Consider the following 22,520-nt stretch of genomic DNA (forward strand, 5'->3'; position numbering starts at 1 on the left):
GCGATACTTAAGTACTAATACAAGTGCCCAAGAGGGTACAAGATTCTAGGAAAAACTAAAAAAAAAAAAAAAAACTTCCTAGTATGCCTTTAATGTGTTACAATGTGCCAAGGTCATAAACTGTTTAATTCAATAGTTCCAGGCCAGTTTCGAATTCAACAAACAAACTGTTGTATATGCTGACAAAATCTAAAGCTAGTGTGAGGTGAAAGCTCCTTATTAAAGCATGTATTATCTATAAAAAAATAAAAAATAAAAAAAAAGAGAGAGTCCTTGAATAACAGTTGCAATATTTGTACATTTTCTTTATTCCAAAAAGATAACGATGCAAGTCCATAACAATAACATCTTTCAATAAAATATTTACACACACATTTAAAATGACATCAACATCCCTTCAGAGGCATTATGTATACCATCGGCAGACAGCTGAAGCCACTAGCAGCTAACAGGATATTATTTCTAATCGCATGGCAACACAATTCTCATCAGGAGACGTGAATAACAAATGATTCATGTTTGGCATTTGCCATCATCATATTTAACTGGGCGAGTGTTAAGAGGGATGAGAGCTTGCTTTTTAATGAGCGGAATAAAACATACAGTAACAGCCATGCCTATAATGAACTACTAGTTAGGAATGATTTGGTTCTGTCAAAGAAAAAATATCTACAGGACAGCGAGAGGAAAGGTTTGTACTGAGATTTGAACTATGAGCTGTTCGAATGTAAAGACTACAAAGAGACAAAATCAAACTGGATTGTAAAAGAAACATGAGCCTCTACCAGGCTGGTCCTTTGAACTTCTTTATTATCTATTTTATGAGTCATGTATAGCAGAGGTTTGGAGTTGGGCAGAGTTAAATGCGAACCTAATTAAACCCTGCAAGTAACTGCTACTTTTGTCCACATGTGGTACATAAATACACACTTTTTTTCTATCATATATGAAAACAACCAACAGTACTGTAGCCTCATATGAAACATTTAACAACAGATATTTACCATATAAGTTCTTTCTAAACATATTCCTTCCTTCCATATAGCCAATCAACATTTTTTTCCAATATCTAATATCCAAGTTATGCTAAAGTTATAAAGCGTTTCCAATTCTATTATGCTTTTAATGGGAGTTGTCACTGTTGTACTAATGGACACGGTCTAAAATAATAGCAAATCTATACAAGGCAGCAAAAGTGTAACTACATACACACGGCTCATTTTGATTTTGCAGTTTGTCTCAGCAGAACTCGCACAAGATGACTTGTTATCAAGAGCATACAAGATCATTTCTGGACTGAACAACTCAGACAATAAACATGCAAGTTATACCACAAACCTAAAAAAAAAAAAAAAAAATCTAAATGAACTTTTGGGCAAGCCAATAAATAAGCATAATCAACAAAAAATATATACAGATCATTTGAAGAGTACAAACACCTGGCAGTGTGCTGACATGTGGAACGCCTGTGCAGTTTAGCATATAAAGGCAATATTAGGGAAAAGTGAGGGAAAATACTGCTACATTGCTTGTTAAAATGAATGAAACATGTCATTGTGCTACACAACCAGGTTCTGTGGCATTACTAAACAAAAAAGGTGTTTCTGACATTTTAATGAAACAAACTTGACACTAAGAAAAAATGGATATTGTTATCTATAATATGAATAATTAGTTCAAACCCATTAACTGAAGTTCCTGAAACAGTCCATGCACCAACTGAACAAATGAACCTGTTGCATCAATCATCAATAAAGTACAACTATGCTTTTCATAACCATTCCCATCATTCGACGTAGAGCAGGTTGTTCCTAATTTAGTAATACAGCAGTGATACAAAATACACCAATCAGGAACAATGTTTTAACTGCTCAAATACTGAATGACCTGCATGTAAAAACACACAATCTAGTGTTTACTAGCCACCTTCACGCACGTCACATGACTAGGAGCTCACTGGCATTATTACATGAAATGGTTTACAGTTTTATTGATACCATAGCTACAGACAATTACGCCAGCAGTCTAAGCTCGGCTACGGTGTGCAATACTTTACACGATAAATGGTGAATGAGGAGGGCTAGACTGTAAAGAAATGCAATTCATTTGACCATATTGTGAGTGTTTCCCATTAAAAAAGAAGAAGTAGTAGAAAACAAACAAAAAGAGATGGAGTTGCTTACTAAAGGCAAACTCCTGTGTTGTGTGTACGCTGAAATTAAAATAAAGGCTTTGGGATTGGCGTCGGCCTTGTGGTAAGGCTCAACGCCAGGTGAACAGATTGATGTTGTTGGTTGTGTCACTGTTCAACACTTCTGATGGAAACTCCAGCCCAGTGGCCCGTCACTCAACTCCCCAAGCACCAGGTGTGTCAGAACGGTGCTTGTGGGGCTCTCAGATCTTCTTGGGCCGGCGTCCCAGATGGTAGTAGTAGGACAGTGTGACAGTGAGGAAGAATATGCGACTGAGGAGGAGGAGGATGGCAGCATTTGGTAAAGAGTCCAGTTCCACCAGAGTGACGGAGGTCACTGCAACATAGTGAAGCCAAGATTACGTGATGCAAATATCAAGACAGTTTTGAGGAAACACATGGTAAATGTATTATGTGTATTATAATGTATTATAAATATCATGATGGCTAATTAGATTTAAGGCCCGTTCACACCAAGGACGATAACTATAAAGATAACAATAAAGATATAGTTCTAAAAATCGTTCTCAATATTAAAGAGTCCACACCACAGCTATAACGATAAAGGCACAGAGAAACTGTATCGTTGGGATAATTTTCAGATTGTTTTTTTTCCAGCTGATGAACGATACAAACATTGACTCCCAATTAGAATCAAACCTGTTCTAGCGAGCTCAAGAATTCAAAGCAGCAGAAGGGCGTGCACTTAGAATAAACAGACGGATATTTTCCACTGGTGTGGATGCTAATATCATCTTTATCTTTATAGTTATTGTTTTTGGTGTGAATGGGGCTTTATAGTACCATTCAAAAGTTTCAGGTTGTAATGTTTTAAAAGACGTCTTTTATGCTTACCGAAGCTGCATTTATTTAATCAAAATACAGTAAATATAGTATTGTGAAATATTATTTTGATTTTAAATAACTTTTAAATATTACTTATAATAATATGTTATAATATGTGATTTATTCCTGTGATGGCAAAGCTGAATTTTCTGCAGCCATTACTCCAGTGTTCAGTGTCACATGATCCTTGAGAATTCATTCCGATTGGTCAATTGCAGCAACATATTTGTATATAGACCCCTTAAAGGGATGGTTCACCCCAAAATGAAAATTCTGTCATTAATTACTCACCCTCATGAGTTCATCATTTTGGAGAGTACCCAAGAACGTAATCAACGTATTGGGGGGTGGCGGGGGGGTGGTGCGCGCACGTAATCGGCGTAATCAGCGTTGTTTACACTTAGGGTAAAGTGTGCGTATGGATTGTGAGACTCTCCAAAATGGCGGAAGACAGTAACTTGGGGGAGAAGAGTTGTTTAATAAAGTCATTATTTTTATTTTCTTTGCACACAAAAAGTATTCTTGTAGCTTCGCAAAACTGAAGTTGTGCAACTGATGTCACATGGACTGTTTTACCGATATCCTTACTATGTTTCTGGACCTGGGAACATTTCAGTTGCGTTGCTGTCTATAGGAGTGACAGAAAGCTCTCAGATTTCATCAAAAATATCTTAATTTGTGTTCTGAAGATGAACGAAGGTCTTACAGGTTTGGAACGACATGAGGGTGAGTAATTAATGACAGAATTTTCATTTTGGGGTGAACTAACCCTTTAACCTGTTTCATTGCAACATACAAGTGTTTCTGGTCTTTTATATTACTCTGTGCTCTTTTTTTTTCCTATATCAACTTAATCTAATTAGAAATTAATTTTACTTCTTTTAAATGTCTTAACCAATTGCATATGTGCAATTTACAATGTACATGTATATACTTGAATGGATCTGTTTATAGACCATAGCCACTAGAGGGCAGTGGCATCATGAGAGTACACAGCCCATCTAGAGATGACAAGACCCAGCATGCATTAGACTCTAGTTCTTACTCATACAAACCTAAAAACTGGATGGCAAAGTAGCAGGCCTCACTAAGTAACGTCCACTGGATGATAACCTTCTCAGCAGTGTACAAGCCATTCCACATGATCAGAGAAAGACCTGTCAAATAAATTAGGAAGTATATGTACACTATTATTCAAAAGTTTAGGGTCATTAAGATCTTGTTGACTTCTATTGTATGAAACTGATCAAAAGTGACAGTTAAGACATTTATAATGCTGCAAAAGATTCTTTTGAAGTTTATATTCATCAAAGAATCCAGAAAGAAAAAAAAAAGTTTTACGGTTTCCAAATAAATATTAATCATCATGACTGTTTTCAAAATTGATAATGAGAAGAAATATTTCTTAAGTGATCAGCATATTACAATGCTTTCTGAAGAATCATGTGACACTAAAGACTGAAGTAATGGCTGCTGAAAATTCAGCTTTGCCATCAGGAATAAATTACATATTAAAATATATTAACATATAAAACTTTCTGATCAAATAAATGCAGCCTTGGTAACAATAACAGACTTTTGACCCCAAACGTTTGAACAGTAGTGCAAGTAAACAAGAACAACTTTGTAACAGCTAAACATTACAATGTATCACAACATTTATTGATATGCTTCAAGTATACAAACTATCAGGATTTTTCCCTACGAGTTATTTCAGATTAGTTTAGTCAACTTTCCAAGTTTAAACCAAAATGTAGTGAATTTTAGAAATGATAGATAAAAAGAGAAAATGTTGAATGAGATGACACAAATGTTCACTGTTCCAGTGAACTACACTTAATTAAAGGTAACTTATCACCAAGGGGGTTGAGACATAAAATGTTCACCTGGAGACACCAGAGAACAGCGGCTGACACATACTGACAGATTTAATTACCAGGAGAGTTAAATAAAAATACATCTCATCTATTTAATTTTTGAGGGCAAGATTTGAAAAGGGAGCAGGTATAGAGAGGAATAATTGCACTACTAATTTGTGAAAATTCATCGTCTGCAGCGGGCCAGAAAGAGTCAGATTTAATGTGCAATTAAATGAATGAGCAGCGGAGAGCGTGCCACCCCTCAGGGAATATTTCCTCCTCGCTTCTCTTCACAATCCACTGGCTGACTGGCCATTAACTCACATAACAAACACAAAAACACATCCTAAGAGCCCCTTGAGTCGAAGAGTAAAAAGACACATAGAGGAGTCTGTTTACAGCCCGTCAATAGATGTGCTTACCACATGACAACCTTTAATTAAGAGTGTGAGAGATCATTAGGTTATGTTGCATTATGAAAACACAGAATGAAATGAATATGACTTACTGAGAATGGCCCCTCCATAGAGACGTATAGAGACACTGGTGGCTGTTTGTTCTTGATCAAATACAACTTCATACAGCTGGTTAGGGAAGGCTAGAGCCTATAAATCACACATTTAAAATAAATTACTGATAGACTCATTATGATACTAAAGACAGTAAGAGAGCACTGGTCCTGTATAAAGCTTAAAGGTGCTGTATGTAAGATTTTGACTCTACTAAAGCATAAAAATACCATAATGTGTTTGCAGATATTTAAGAAACATGCTTGTTTATCTGAAAAACAGTGCTACAGTCAGTTATTCTCCTTTGAAAATGTGCGTTCCGGGCCGGAATGTCGGCCTTTGTTTTGGTTTGTGAAACCTGCCCACTGCTAGTTTACCCAATTGTATTTCAGCACCCTGGGTTGCCAGTTGGTGGAAAACACAGCGTATTTCATTTCATTCATCCTCAAGTGCTCTCGTTCCTGTTTGTGTCGTCAATCTGGCAACCTGCATGTGCGTCAAGTCTGAGGAGGAGGGGCCGGGTGAAAAAAAACCCCTCTCCAATATTTTGAATTTGGACTGTAATACCTAGTTCAACCACTCGGTGTCAATCCTACATACAGCACCTTTAAAGTATTGAAACTTACCATAAGGGCCATGACTGTGAAAACCACAGCGGAGAAGAGGATCCACAACTTGAGAAAGGAAAAACATCAGAGTCAGTTAGAAAAGACGGCAAACTTTGGTTGTGAATCTTCTATTCTGAAGCGCCAAGGGCAGTTTAGCAATGAGATATAGTACAGGGGTTCAAAAGCCTGAGATGAATTATCAGGGATTGCATTAAAATCTGGAAATAAACTTAAAGAAACATTTGCATGTAAAATGACCAATTTTAGATCACTAATCAGATAAGTTCATTTGTGACATTTATATGACTCTTTAGAGATGGTCAGATGTTGCGCTACCATTGAAGCTCTTTGGATCATCTCAAATCATGCTGGAGAACATAATCATCAGGTTTTATACAGTGCTGCTGTTTATTATAATAAAAGAGAGACAAACTGCATACTAAGACATTTTGAAATCCATGTTCATTTTGACTCTAATTGTTATGCTGATTGCTGATAATATACACACTCTCTTTCAAAAAGTAGGGGTCGGTAAAAATAAATACTTTTATTCAGCAAGGATCTACTGAATTGTTCAAAAGTTAGACATTTATAATGTTACAAAAATTATATTTCAAATAAATGTTGTTCTTATGAACTTTCTGTTTATCAGTGAATCTTTAAAAAACTAATCACGGTTTCTATAAAAATATTAAACAGCACAACTGTATCTAGTAGTAGTAGTTGCAATAGTATAGTTTTTAAAGCCATGTCAGCAACTGAGGCTATTTTCATGGTTAGATTTTTTTTATTAAAATAAATGATAGGCTATTTTTTATGCCAAGAACTGACTTACAATAAAAACAGTACAGTAAAAAATATATATATATATATATATATATATATATATATATATATATATATATATATATATTATAATATATTCTAGAAATGTGCTATGTTCTTGAATGGTGCAAAATTCAAGTAACTCTGCTAGTGCACATAAATATAATGCTAATAATATCGCAGGGGATTCTTCTTAAATAAACCATTTGCTTTAGTATTTAGAGACAGACAAAATGATATGCGTAACTTAAACAGCCGCTGGATTTGTACAATTATTGAGCCCAGGGTTCAGCTGGTTCATCTGTGGCCTGTCAAAATAGATGTGCTTTAATTAAAGCCTGCTATTTTCTGCATTGGTGACCCAAGGCAGATCGTAATAAATGAGGTTTATAAGAGCAAACTCCCCCAAGCACTGTGGTGTAGAGCGCGGCAGAACAGCACAGGGATGTTGTCTTACCTCAGTCCCACAGGCTCTCGAACTGCAAACTTGATCTCATTCCCCAGCATCTGACTGATCTGAGAGAGAAGAGGAGGAAGTGAGGAAGAGAGAGAGAGAGAGAAAGACACAAGGGAGACAGACATTACACTCAGAATAATAAAAACTGGTAGTAACAATTCTGACAGAAACTTCCTTTCTGAATTCACTTCAGATGAACAAAAACAGCTGTATCATTCTGAAGCATGATGAACTGAGTGCATGGTGAGTTGTCCACAGTTGTGTGGTGCGAATCATGAAGACATCTTTTATTTAAGTGAAGAAACCTGTTGTGAAGACTGACGTCTTGGAGGCCAGCGGTCGATAGGTGGATTAATAACATACTATTTTTAGCATGAAATCCAATTTGATAACAAATTAGCAAATGCAGCCACCCACATTGTGTCTCTGATGATTTTCACAGATTCACACATATTCAGGTTTATGGCTGTCATTCAATGCATCCTCCTACTTCTTCATAGCTGTTAAACAAAGATGGCAACACTACAAGGAAATCAACATGTTGGCAAACTCAATTGTTTAATCAGCTTTTTGGGAGGTGAGACTGTTCTATCATTAGCAGCATATCACAGGTTCCCATATGGCTGCTTAAGGGGCCTAAAAACGCGTGAAAATTGCTAGGTGTGCCGGAGGCGTCTGCCATTGCTAAGCAACCATGACCTGCGCTCTCCATAAAGACCAGAAGTTTCAGCAAAGAATAAAAGGATTTGCAGCACTAAAAATTGCTTGCAGTAGCTCTGCTACTAAATTTATTTAAAACTGGCTATCCCTGTACAGCTATGATCAGCTGTTCCTTCACCTTGGCTGAGCTTTCAATGTTGTTACGGGAAAGGATGAAGCTGATTGGTTGGTTCTTGTCACATGACACGCGGTGCGCTTGCGGCATTTTGAAAAGTTGAAATGTTTTGAAATAACGAACTTGAGCATGCAAAAGCCGCAATATGTGAACGGCCCCTGAAGCAGCTGAAAAAAGAAAAGAGCATTTGTTGCTCCTAAAGGAGCATTTTGGTTTCTAAGGAAATCTTTCACTTCAGAACCAAGTTACTAATTTGCACCAGTAGCTTGATTTTTTTAAACTATTCATTAAAAGAACAAATTCATAAAAATCATTTGTTGCAGGAATCACACTAGAGCATCATTGTAGTTCAATTAATGAACAAATGGCTCTTATGAGTTGTGGATCTTTTTTCGGAAATCAAAAACATAGAATTGCAACAGAATTGCTAGTGCAATATGATTTATACAAAACAAATAACTCTTAATGAATAGTTTAAAAAGATGGGTTACTAGTTTGAAACGTAGTCCTTGTATAACAGGGGTGGTAAACTCCGGTCCTGGAGAGCGGAGTTCAACCCTAATTAAAACTCACCTGCCTATAGCTTCCTAGTAACCCTTCAGACCTTGATTAGCTTGTGCAGGTGTGTTTGATTAGGGTTGAAGCAAAACTCCACAGGGCTGCGGCTCTCCAGGACCAATGTTTGCCACCCCTGTTGTATAATTTAGCACATTAAGTGCAGTGCACATTATTGAAACTCAAGCAAAATTTCAAGACTAAAGAAAGATGTATGAAGCACAATTCAAAAAGAAGTCAAAAGTGGAACTCCTACGTGAAGATTCCTATTGGAATCACTGGATTTTACACAATATTTTGAAGAGTAACAGTAAATGTGGTGGATTTTCTCTAAAGTAAAGGTGTACATTCTCCAAGTAAAAAGGACATTATAACTGAAATAATCCAAATGGATTCGAAAGCAAAATTGAATAGAGAGCTTGTGAATCAGCACTGAATCTGAAAAAAATTAACGCACATTCCAAATGGTTATGGTTCATGCAAAGTACACTATCATTCAAAAGTTTGGGGTCTGTAAAGTCTGTGAGAGGTCATCGGATGCAAAATTCACTTTTACATGCTATTTAAACTAAAATGTGTTATTATTTATCATTCAAAACAACTGTTTTCTATTGTAGTATTTTAAAAATGTAATTCCTTCCTGTGATGGCAAAGCTAAATTATCAGCATCATTACACCAACCTTCAGTTTCTTGATCTAATATGCTGATTCAGGGCTCAAGAAATATTTAGGATTATTACCAATCTCAGAAACAGTTGTTCTGCTTAAACATTTTTTAGAATTTTTTGATAAATAGTAAGTTTAAAATATATATATTTTTTATTAGAACTCTTTTGTAGAATTATAATTGACTTTACTGTCACTTTTGATTAATTGTGCCCTCACTTATTACAAGTATTGATTTCTTTTTTAATGATTAAAAAAAAAAAAAAAAATCTTACTGGCCCTAAACTTTTGGATGAGAGTGTATATGCTCAGCAAACAGTCTGCGTAAAAATGAACATAAATGTCATGTCTTTTGTATTTGGTTTGTGGCCTGAATGTTAAAATAGAGGTTAGTAGACCAGTACCCCAGAATCACGATTGATTGCTCTTCTATAAATCTGTGCTAGAACAAAACCTTTTTAATTTGAGCCACATCTCCAGGTTTGCTGATTGATGACATTTTAAATTCTGTGAGGGATATGAGCGGGAAATTGTGTTTCATTTATTCTCAGTGGTGCTCAGTGAATGCAGATAAAACGCCACACCTCCAGAAGCCCACTTACTGTGCAGACAACCACAGCGTCAGTGCATCTGTATGGGTTTCCTTAAAAAGACTGTGAAATGAGACAGAATGGGAGCGCAACAGGAAGATAAGAAAGAGAAAACCATTGTAAGAGACAGAATGGAGGCAGAGAGGTGGCAAAATAAGCATGCAGTGATAAACAGAGAATGCACACTATGAGGACTATGATTGCACAGGTCCCTGTAGATCCTGCCACAGTGATACAGCAGATGCTACTGCTGGGCTTCATACTAGGATGTGCTAATGACTCGAAAATAAATTAGATTTGGTGACTGCCAGAATGCAGATGCCCAGAGCTGCCCAGACAATCACCACAATAGCACCAAAAGTAAACAAGAGACATAATAGGAATTTTTTTGTTACATCCAATACTGCCGTCACACAGCATGCATTTCAACTCTTCCTCTGCTAATGGAATGTTCAAGTTAATGAAATGACAACACGATCCCACAATATCTTTCAAAGAGCAGACAGACAGGCTCATTTTACGGTTGAGAGTGTGAAGAGTACTGAAAAAGCAGAGGGTAAAATCTGATTTCTGCATGACAAGACGAGAAACGTCAAAAATAAGCAGGCAGCTATAAAACTTTACACAGAGTGGAGTGCAATTGTCAGTTGTTGTTTTTTTTCTTCACAGAATCTCAAAATCAATTTCCATTTTTGAGTAAATGAGAGTAAATTAAAGTTAAATTAATTAGAAATTGTGCCAAAAAACTGATGATTATGAAACTGATGGTCAAATTTTATTCTTCCACTGAAGCTTTTCACACATTTCAAACCATTCTGGAATGCATGACTATCAGGGAAATGGGTTGTTTAAAAGAAAAAAGATTCTGAAATTAGATTAGATCATTATTTTTATCACCACTTTGGTTTTGATCTGGATCAGACCTCATGTATTTGTTGTTCAAAACCATTTAGCAGGACTGGGATACTGCGATCCAAAAAAACAAAGTGATCCTGATCACAATAGAAAGGAAGGATTTTGTAGGAGCAAAATGTAATGCAACTTAAAAATAGGTCATCATGTTTATATTTTGCATTTGATTTGCATTGATATAAAAAAAATCTGCTGTCCCTGTAAAAAATAAATAAATAAATTTAAAAAAAATCCCCCAAACAGCTGTCAATGTCAAACAAAAGAATATATTCTGGCACTGGTAATCCAGATTTTGTAATCTGCAAAAGTGTGTATCTGGATCAGAATGATCCAATCCAGTGTTGCTTTGGGGAAAAAAAACACCACAAAATCCTGGACAGCAAAACAAGGGATTTACAAATCCAGATAACTGTGATAATGTAACAACTGGGCCCAAGTTTGCTGCTGTTGTTAAAGCAAAATGGACAAAACCAAAGATATTCAGAATTTTTTGTTAAATTTATATTATCATACTGATAAGATGTATAATGAAATCTGAAATGAAAAACTGCAATAAATTAGAAAAGAATGCAATATAGAAGGATTTTCACTAGTCGCCTCAGACTTTGGACACCACTGTACATGCCTGTTTGAGCTTGACCTCAAAATCAAGATCAAAATAAATCATCAGGTATATTTCAGGCAGATCAGTGAACTTGACAGAAAGTGAATAATTGGAAGAGGACTAACCCAAACCAGGGAAGCAAAGTAGTTCCCTGCATTACCAAAAAAAACATGCCCATTAGTAACAGCCTGCTGATATGGAAAACTCTATAGTCTGTATCTGCTTTAAAAATACTTTCTTAATCATTTTAAACATGTATCTAAAACCTGATTTTAAACATGAGCTAGACAAACAGGTTACAAATACAGTACATCATCACTGTCGGACAGAAATCTTGTATGTACAAAACTGTTCCTTTTAGGAAATGAGAAAAACACTGTAGTCGATACTGGTAACACAAGTTGGTATTGTGGCTTTACATGTGGTCAGACACTTTAATGTTTTATTACATAATTAATATTTTACCAAATTCAAACTTAAATTTTTTTTGGTTTTGTTCTTTTACAGCTATGTGGACGCAAAGGCTATTTAAGACTGGGCTATGGCAAGATGGCAAATGCTAGATTAAGATACTCTTCTCCGCTCCACAAATACATAAAACATAAGCCAATTCAAACAACCAGTTGCCCTTGAATTTTTAAACAAGCAGAGACTGTCTCTAAACTCATTTTGCTGACAGTTTGAGGATTTAATAGAGTTATGAGGTTCAGTCACAAGCTTTTTAAATACTTTTCATATGTTAAATATTTGTCAAACCAAAAGAGAGACATAAAGAGTGACCATATTTCACAAAGAACAGTGGTAATTGTTTAAAAAATTTGTAAAAAAAAAACAGGAGGCCTATTTAAAATTATTTGCAAACTGCAAAGATTACAAGAAGTTACACAGAGTCACATCACTAAACAGAAACTTCTGCTTCCAGATCAGAGGTGATCAACTGTAGTGATAATAGATTAAACTAAACTAAATCCAATCCAGTTTTAATTTTCAAGCTGTCGTATTTCATTATGATTCACAGCAGCAAAGATTTTAGGCTCTAAAGCGTACTTTACCAACTGGCTAACTGCAAATTGCATTTTATCTGGTGGTTGGTTCTGTGACAGGCATCTTATTTGAACTTATTTGAAGCAGCCGAGACCTTTCCAAACAAGCCCAAATATTTCAATATGCTGCCTGCTTTGGCCTCAGCAAAAAATTCTCAGAGAGTGCCGACATCCTGATTAGAGGCTACTGCAGGTCAGACTCTGAACGCAGAAGATAAAAGCCAGGCATAGCAATGAGAGTGATCTCATGGAAGCTATTACCAAAGCCCAGGTCCACTTTTGTGAAAGACATGTAAACAAAAATTGCTCTTTTGAGGATGAGGTCAAAACTGAGGTCAGTGCATTTATTACCACATCTTTACACTGCTCTGTCTCTTTCTACTGTTGTCAAAACTAATGCTAATGCAAATGCAACTTTCATTCAGATACTTTGCGGGTCATTTACACTAAAAGACCATGCACAAATAAAAAGCGCTTCACTAGGTGTGTATCATGATTGTGCATGTGTTCTGACACGTTCGTCTGTTTGGTCTCTGGCTGTTGTGCCATTACTGAATCATGCATCTGTACAGTCATTCTCGCATGCGTGGTTTTCACAGGAACAGACCCTTCTCCAGGAAGCAGACCTGAATCATGAGCGTGAGACGCATTTAGCAAGAATAATAATGCAGAGTAGTGTGGCACAGGGCAGAGAGAAGGCAGGAAGAGGAAGAAATAAACAATGTTGTTTTGGAAGGAATAATCCGGTCTATGTGACCGCTCGCTCCTTCATCCTTCATCAAGCACCGGCACATGCGTGAAGGAAATGTTTGCAATGCAGGGAAAGGAAAGCAACAGAAATCCTACTGTAAATCTGTCATTGGCAGGATGTGACTCATCTTAACTTATAATCTACAGTAATTACCAACAGCGGTGTAAAATCCACCTTTACAACAAAACGAGATGATATTCAAAAATGCTCTCTAATAAAAGAACAGTAAACGCAAAAAAATTAAAATTGTCATTCCAGACCTTTATGACTTTTTTCCTCCGTTAAAAACATAAAAAAAGATATTTAGAATCTCCCCCCATAGAAAAGCCAGTGGCACACAGTGTTGCTCTGAACACAAATGTTTTTCATTGTATTAAAACATTCTTCAGAATATCTTTTTTGCCATACAGATTTTTAATGACATGAGGGTCACAGCAGAATTTTCATTTGTGGGTCATAACATCCCTTATTTGGGATTCCAAAATAATTCCAAATTTAGTTTTTGGGATAATTAATTTTTACAATATTTACAGTATAATTTTTATTATTAATATTATTTATTTATTGTTAATTATTTAAATTGATCATAAGTGACAAAGACATTTATAATGTTCCAAAAGATGTCTCTATCATATAAATGCAGTTCTTACATGTTTATATACAAATACTTTCCAAAACATAAAAAAAAAATGTGACCTGTAGTGTAGCATAGAAGATTCTGATTTATTTTAGTGAATTGGTTCTTTAGCAATGATTCATAAAAATAAACAGAATTCACAAATTAATGTTTACAGATATATAATTCTATACAAATGCTGGTCATCCCCACTTTATAATTTTCTATTTATATTCTAATTTTAGTTAATTGTAGTTGTTTACTTATCATAATCTATTCATTTTAAACATTGTTATTAAATCAGAGAAACACTGCTTACAATATACTGCTACACCAGCTTCAGAGTAGTTACAGTTATAAGGTTAGCTTGACTAGAGTTTCATTTAAAGTTTAAGTAGCTTGTAGCTTAGCAAGCAAAAAAAGTCCTGTCCCTAACACTTGATGGATCTACAGCTGTGCAAATCAGAAGATCTTTCATTCCAATCTCTGCAAATGGAAGCTTGTTAGATGCCTAAATTATACAATTCCTTTTCAAATTATACTGAATAGCCACAGTGTGTTTACCAGAAATACTGCTTAATGGCCTTGTTATATCCTACAAAGCCCATATATCAGTGAAATAACCACAGAGTTGAATCAGACGTGCTGAAAGGGGAAGCGCAGGACGGGGCCCTTACCACAGCTTCTAAGTAACCTTAACGTCTCCAAACAAACTAAGACCCTGATTTCACTCTATATACAGGAAACTCAACCCATGGCGAAAACAACAGCCGTTTCACCATGTCACGCTCGCTTTCCTGTGGGTGTGCAGCCTGAGGATGACTGAAAAGTAAAATGGAGTGCTTCCTTCTTTTATTTTTAGTTGCAAATGGGTTCATCGTTCTCTCTCGCAAAACAGATCAACAATTTTCTAGCTCACCGGCGAGGACAAACAGCCTCAGATAAGGGCACAAGCATCAGAGAGCGCTTTCTGAACATGATTTGTATACAATATAGATGTTTTTCATATCCTCTAGAGATGCTGGATTACTTTGGGCACTAAGTGCAGATCTAATCTCTGGATAAAGCTATCCATGTACAAGCAAAACAAGAACAAATGAAAGCAGAACAGGTTTTACTTGCTTTATAGCAATAGCAGTAATCAGATAATCAAAGACACAATACATTTGACATTTTGTGACAAGAACATTATTTTCAAGAGCTGCAGTTTTATAATGCAATGTTTCTTGAGGTGCACATACAATGTTAGTAGTTTTTTTTTTTTAATTAATTATTTTATTTAGAAATAAAATATGACATTTTATACCCTTCTAATAGGAACACTGTTTAAATTGATGGGTAGTTTTTAAAACTTCAATGTTTACTGCAATGATTGGGTAACATCTTTGCATATGAAATAAGTATGCAGACCCATTAAAGCTGGCAAGATTAACTAATCGTGGAAAACTTTTGATTAAAGCATCATAACTCTCATTGCATAAAATTTCCCAGCTCTGAGCATTGTAGCCGATCACAGTATCATTTGTGTTGCAATGATCACCCTACTGCAACCCAAATGATTTCATCATAACAAACACAGTGCAGATACAAATGTATCTCATTGAGCAGTGTAGACAGCGTGTGTGTGTGTGTGTGCATTTGCGTGTGCGTGTGTGTATGTGTGTGTAAAATACAAAAAACATTCATTTGACAATTGCAAATAAACTTCCCTGGTGATAAGTAACAAATATTTTTCTCTAAAGGCAAATGGATTATTTAAGCTGATATGCATTTCAAAAATTGCAGGTCAATAAATCTTTTGTTCACAAAAAATTGTTCCTCATAATTGTGTTTTGTTGCTGTAATTCAAAGAATATTTCATGTGTCATGAGTTCTGGCAGGAAAAAACATTCTAAAACAGATCCACAGATGCACTGAGACAGACAAGTTATGACAGATGTTTTCTTTAGCAGACAGTTTGTATCTGTCTGCTTGAAATGTTGCATGTCAGTTACATCAGCAACAGTCAGGTGGTTCTTACAATCTGACATTGCCATGTATTATTATCTTATCGTCTACTAGTAACATTTTATTTATTCAACCAGGCCATTTTTTACATCATTTTGGATTTTTGGGAACATACTCAAGGGAACATACTCAAGAAGTAACAGGTAAAATGAACCCCAAATAAAATCAGGCTACATTAAAAAAGAACAATTTTAAAAAGGCTAAATATCTAAATGAACCTTCATAAAAGTACAACCGATAGGAAGCGCATCAGATGAGCGAAAGATTGCATTGTGTGTTTTTCTACAGCTCTTATCACACACTGACAATGATCATGAATGCAAAACATTAACATGCGTGTCAGCGTGTGTAAGTTGGTATGCAAGTCACATGGAGCTTGGGAGAGGAAATTAATAAGGACACAATAATGCAAGATACTGTACAAAGACTGACCTTTGACCTATGCACTTCTCCATCATCATCCTCTCCACCGACACCCAGGATCTTGCGTGTTTTGAGTCGGCTCACCAGATCGGTCTGACTGTGTTTCTTCATCAGAGGTGGATGAGGTTTAGCAGCCATTCCAATAGTCTACAGAAGAGAAGAGGAGTGTGAGAGCAGGATCAGATCTGATTTGTCACTACATGTTCACACACGTACTGTTTGTGTGGCCACACACACTCCTGTGCACTGGGAATGAAGTTCTCATTCTTCTTTTTATTCTAATGAGACAAGATCTTTACTATGCACAATTCTCAAGGGCACCAGGCTGTCCTGACATACCAGTGAACCCCAATGAGGCAGCAGATTACTCAAGGGAACCAATTATATTTTGTTCTCAAAAAGGCAGCAAAAAGACATCACATGAGACAAAATCAGTCTTGACAAGTTGCACGTTTCCAGTCAAATTAGAACTTGGATGTGGACACAAGCCACTGTGATTTTATATCTAGAAAATGTGGCCTGTAATTTCCTGTTATTTGGACATTATTTCTCAGAATTGTGACACGCGAGGCCTTCAGATAGGTTGGTTGCTTAGACACTAGGGGTGGAACACCTCATTCGTACTGAACCATCACGGTACGGATATCTCTGTTCGGTGCATGAGGCCTAACAACGAACACAGGCAATTCACCCCCAATCCAGAAGGGGGCTCCCGCAGCAATGCAACACTGTTTGACAACCAGCTGCCAGCAGAAGAACAGAAAATGCGCACTTGGAAACAAAGCCCACTAGACAGTGACCATGTGCTGACTCTGAAAGCATATCTCACAGACTGGCAAAGGAGTATACTTTAAAGCAGTGGTTCTCAACCCACGGACCGCGGGCCACATGCGCCCTGTCACAAATTCAAATGTGGCCCACCATGCTGAACAGAATTTAAAAAAATAACTTTCAGTTTTACAATTCATTTTAGATTTTAAAATCATTTAAAAATGTACTAAACAAATATAAGCTATAATGTTTTTATGTAAAATAATTTAGTTTTTCATATTTTATTTTCTGAAACGAGCAGACCTGTACTCACGTAATTAACATTACGTGTTAATTTAAGAAACACTTACAAGCGCGCACTTTGGCAGAATTTAATAGTCATCAGCAGACATTAGTTCGATAAAATCGAGCATCAGAATGGACACATTTGTTATTAAGGGAGAAAAAACATAATGTGAAAAATGCCAGCGAAGGAACACATACAAACAAGACTAGTCGCAGCAGTGAAGGTAGGAGTGCTGGACTTTCGGCATCAACTTTCGGTTTGCCCCGCCACTCACTTGAAGAAATTCAGCCCATTTTTTTTTCTCCCTTAACAGCTTATACTTCTGATTCAGCTATATTAAAATAGTTCAGTTTTGTATGTAATGGCAAAGTGATTATATTTTGTTTCATTTTTTAATTAAGTTAATTTAGAAAAACGTTTGGAGCATTTTTTGGTCATTAAATATAAGGTTGTTTTTTTTTTAAAGCAATGACCAAGCGGCCAGCGGCAGACAGTGAGCTGATCTTAGCCTATGTTTGATCAATTTAGCCTTCTCAAATCATCTCAACTTGCCTAAAATAAAATCTATAGATATAAAACAGTTCAAGCATATAAAAATGTTTTCACGTTAAACCTAGATAAATGTGCGCTATATCCAATAGTTTGTGCGGAGAGTGGAAGCTAAAGCGCGCTTTGCAGGACATAGATCCTTTACATTTATTAGACCCGTGGGATAACTTGCATTTTTTTTCAGTGGATACACCATCATTTTTACTAATAAAGGTGAGAGTAATACATCATTCATAACTGTAAAGGGTCTACTTTTATTTGTGTGCACTCACAATATCAACAAAACGTTGTGCTTCTATAAAATAAACAAACATGATGCGCTTTCTGCCGTCTCGTCTTGAACAGAAGAGCTTCACAAAAATGAACTGAAACTCAGCGAATACATGCCTCACAGACATTATTATTATATTTACAGAAAGCTTTAAATTACTACTTAATGAAATAAAACAAATCTAAATAAAATAAAACAATCTCTGAAGGCGCGTCTGAGGAGATCGCGAGTCAGGATCGGCAACTTCATCCTTGAGACACCGACTCAGAAAACACTAGTTCATTAGTAAATAATTCAAATATCTCCTTACTATTTCCCACATCGATATGGGATATTTGATATTTGGATCAACATAGGCTATATTTGTGAACGCACATTTTCTGCAATGTCACGCATCCAGTCATGTTTCCTTGCATGTTTTACAGACTGCAACTTACAATTGCAACTTCATTGGGCTGTTACTCCTTTCGAGCCGAATTTTACAAAATTGGTATTTATTTGTTTATTTCATTGAATGTAATCAATTAGATATTATAATATTTAGGCTATAATAGGGTATTATAAATCTGGTTGGTTTGTATTGGTGACATAATATGTAAATGATATGCGTGCGGCACATGAGACTTGCACTTGGACCATAGTGTGGCCCAGTGGAAAAAAAAATTGAGAAGCACTGCTTTAAAGGCTTGTGCACTCAACTGTTTGTGAATATAAGCTTTGTGCTCATGTATCCTACCTCTCTCATTCGGCACAAATCCAAATATAACATAATATTTCCATATTTGCGATGTAACGTATCTGAATGCTAAACTATTATTTATTATGTAAATTATAGGCTTTGTACTTCAGTTCCAACAGTGACACAGAGGCGGGCGTGCTGATGTTTGGTTCACTGTATTTTATTTTGATAAAGTACCAACTGTGCTGTCAAGTTAGCAATGCTTGAACTGATGTGTTTTTTGTGTGTGTGTGTGTGTGTGTGTGTGTGTGTGTGTGTGTGTGTGTGTGTGTGTGTGTCGGCGCAATCACATCAACTGTTTCCTTATACCAGCAGAATCAACTTTAAACATTTATTGTCTTATTAATAATGCATCACCATCTGCTTTTATTATTAAAGGTCTGCTTTTATTTGTGTACACTCACAATGAATACAAAAGATTGTGCTTTTGTAAAATAAAGAATACAATTATGATGTAGCTTTCTGCCATTTGACATATTTGCTACGTTACGTGTCGCACATTTTTTTCCCCCTTGTTTATCTGTAAATGAAATGTATATGTAACCTGTATGTATATATGTACTGCAGATTATATATATTTAACAATGTTATAATATTTAGTATTTTCACATATAGGTGGAAAATGTATTCATTTGTACTACTTTCTATTCAAAATAAATGAAAAAAGAAACCGAGCATGGTAGATTTGTTGTTTTTTTCCTGTTGTACCGAAATCGTATCGAACCGTGACCCCCGAACCAAGGTACCGAACCGTGACATCTGTGTACCATTCCACCCCATCATACACAAGTGTAGTCTTACTGGAAAAAGGACATCTGAATGTCAGAAAAGACAGTGCTTGGCCTGCAGGAATATGATATCTCAGGTGAATGAAAAAGGTGCAGGTTACCTGTAAGTGTAAGTGGACTGTCTTGCAGTGTGTGTGCTTAAGTTGCCTGCTTTGGTGTACTGGACAGCAGAAGTACAGATGAAAGGTGCTCCCTCAGCAGAGGGAGAGAGGAGAGTGGAGTCACAATCGATGTGGAAGAGGATGAAATATGCCGGAGGCTCCAGCACTACTGAGCCTGGAGAAGGTCAGGAAGCTGCTAAAACAAAAATAAGGGCAGACTTTAAAAGGACAGCATCATCAATGAGATCTTCAAATGGCAGGATGCAGTAGTCTACAAAAAAGTGAAGATGTAGTAAAAGATGTAATTAGACCAGCAGATATTTAAAACATAAAATTCTAAATTATAGATGATGCATAAATTAATGAATAAATCCAGTGCTGCAACACATTTTAATCATTTTTTGGCCACTCTAAGACTGACAAAGTGAACCTACTGAAATCAACAGATCATGGATAAACAGGCTACTAATTTAAAAGTATAAAATATAATTTAAATGCAGTGTAGAATAAATCCATGAATCAGAAATAATGTTTTAAGTGGTCTGCTGTCTAATGTATACACACAGTATAGAGTATACATATATAATAAAAAGTTTTGGGGTTAGAAGATTTTTTTTATTTAGAAAGTATGCATTAATTTGACCAAAAGTGACATTTCTTACAAAAAAAAAAAAATAATAATAATCTATTTCAAATAAATGATATTCAAGCCATTACATGATCCTATAAATTAAAAATCCAGAAATAAATGGTTGCACAACTGTTTTCAACAATGGCAAATAATGTGAAATGTTTTTTGAGCACCAAATCACCACATTACAAGTGATTTTTTGAAGGATCATGTGACACTGAAGACTGGAGTAATTACTGCTGAAAATGTAGCTTTGCCAACACAGGAATACATTTATTTTTCAGATATAGCCTATTAGAATAGAAAACAGTTATTTTTTTTTAATTGTAATAATATTTCACAATATTATAGTTTTTAACTGAGATTTTGATCAAATATGTGCAGCATTGCATTTATAAATAATAAAAAATAATATATTATAACAATATATTTTTTTTTTGTATTTTGCTTATATTTCATGCAATTTTTTTCTCTGCCAACAAAAATAGTTCCAAAATGAGTCAGAGCATCAACTTTTGTGTTATTATATCAAGCAATAAATGCCTTATGAAATCCATTTACATTTTTCTAGACTCCGTTTTAATGATTAAATAATAAAAAAAAAATTATTTATCAAGCATGTCTAATTAATTGAAATCATGAATGTACACAATTTAACAGCAATTTAATAAGAGTTTAACAAAACTGAAATTTTTAAGGTCCTATGAAATACTTTTTTTTTCTCCTAAATTCAGTTTTATTTTTATCAATATGAAAATGAATAAGTAAATGAGTTCTGGTAAATAACTTCTCTGGTAAATATTCCTTAAAAAAATAATATTTTAATAATTTTATTATAAGTATAGTAGTATCATTACATTATGTAAGATATTTCTCTTACAATTTCAAGTTAAACCAAACTTTTACTTTGATGGGTTGCTGTGGACCTTTATGATGATAGATTTTCTCAAAAGAAATGGTAAAATGCTCATGAAGTGACTTTCAGATCAGTTCTACAGATTATGTTCATGTGTCATATACTGAGGCAGCAAAGGCTGAAAACGCATGCACTTCTGTATGTGTGTAGTAAACGATAATGCGCGTCAACTCCATTCATTCACACAGAGACACACAGAACATGCAGGTTTCATTTTAAATAGTATTTTTTGCAACTTAATAGTCACAGACACTAGTCCACATCATGTTTTGATTTAAGTGTACTGACCTTCTTTTGATTTATTCACCCCAAATTTGTCAAATTCCATGACATTCTGTGTTAAATTCCATTTTTCTAACTGGATTCCGCAATTCTGTCGGTGTTTTCCATCATCATACAATAGGGCCCTAATTATGTGCCTTTAAAAAACCCATATCAGATAATCATAACACACAGGTGGGAAAAAAAAAATTCAAATGAGAGATAATGAAAAATTTGGGTCAAAATCCTGGTAGGAATGGTGGTAGCTTTGTGTTGCCATACTTATAAGTACATAACTGTATAATCTGCTAGGGCTGTAAATCTGAATAAATGAGCACAGATTCTCTTTTATAAGTGTGCTCTGCTGCCGTCAGCAGAGACTCTAGAGAGAAGTTCACAGTTTGATCATGTCCTTCTGATAACTAACGAATGATCACACAGCAAGACCTTCTAAATGCTGGGCTGCTCATAACTGACAGTGTTTCATACTACAGACGAAGTGCAACGGAATCGTGAAACATGCTCATCTGTCAACTTGTGCTGATACATTGTGACTGAAGACTTCGAATCCACAACAATAGTCACACTAAAGCTGCCAACTGTGCTGAACTGGCATTGCCTGTGAATCATTACTTCCTTAACTGAGCGATTCAGCCTGTGTGTGACTTTACCATCGCCAATAAGAGGGCATGCTTCAATCAATGTGCTGCAAATCGCATACACGAGCCAGGCGATGCCATTCAAAAGCGTGGTTTTAATGCGTTTCTCGACACGAGGCTGCTGGAGTGATGCTGATGCAGTTGCCTAGCAACCCCACAGATTGCGCATTTGGTACCCTCCCTCATTATTGAAAGTATATATTCTGTGATGAGGCTCTGTTCATCTTGACGCCTCACCCCATTGTTACCCT

General features: G+C 35.7%; 1 pseudogene; it reads right to left on the minus strand.

Moving 5' to 3' along the window:
* Positions 1-278: 278 nt before the first annotated feature.
* The window catches only part of LOC109070614, a 57,911-nt pseudogene continuing 35,669 nt past the window's right edge, over positions 279-22,520 (minus strand).

Source organism: Cyprinus carpio, chromosome B18, assembly GCF_018340385.1.
Source record: "Cyprinus carpio isolate SPL01 chromosome B18, ASM1834038v1, whole genome shotgun sequence".
In the NCBI taxonomy this organism is placed as follows: Eukaryota; Metazoa; Chordata; class Actinopteri; order Cypriniformes; family Cyprinidae; genus Cyprinus; species Cyprinus carpio.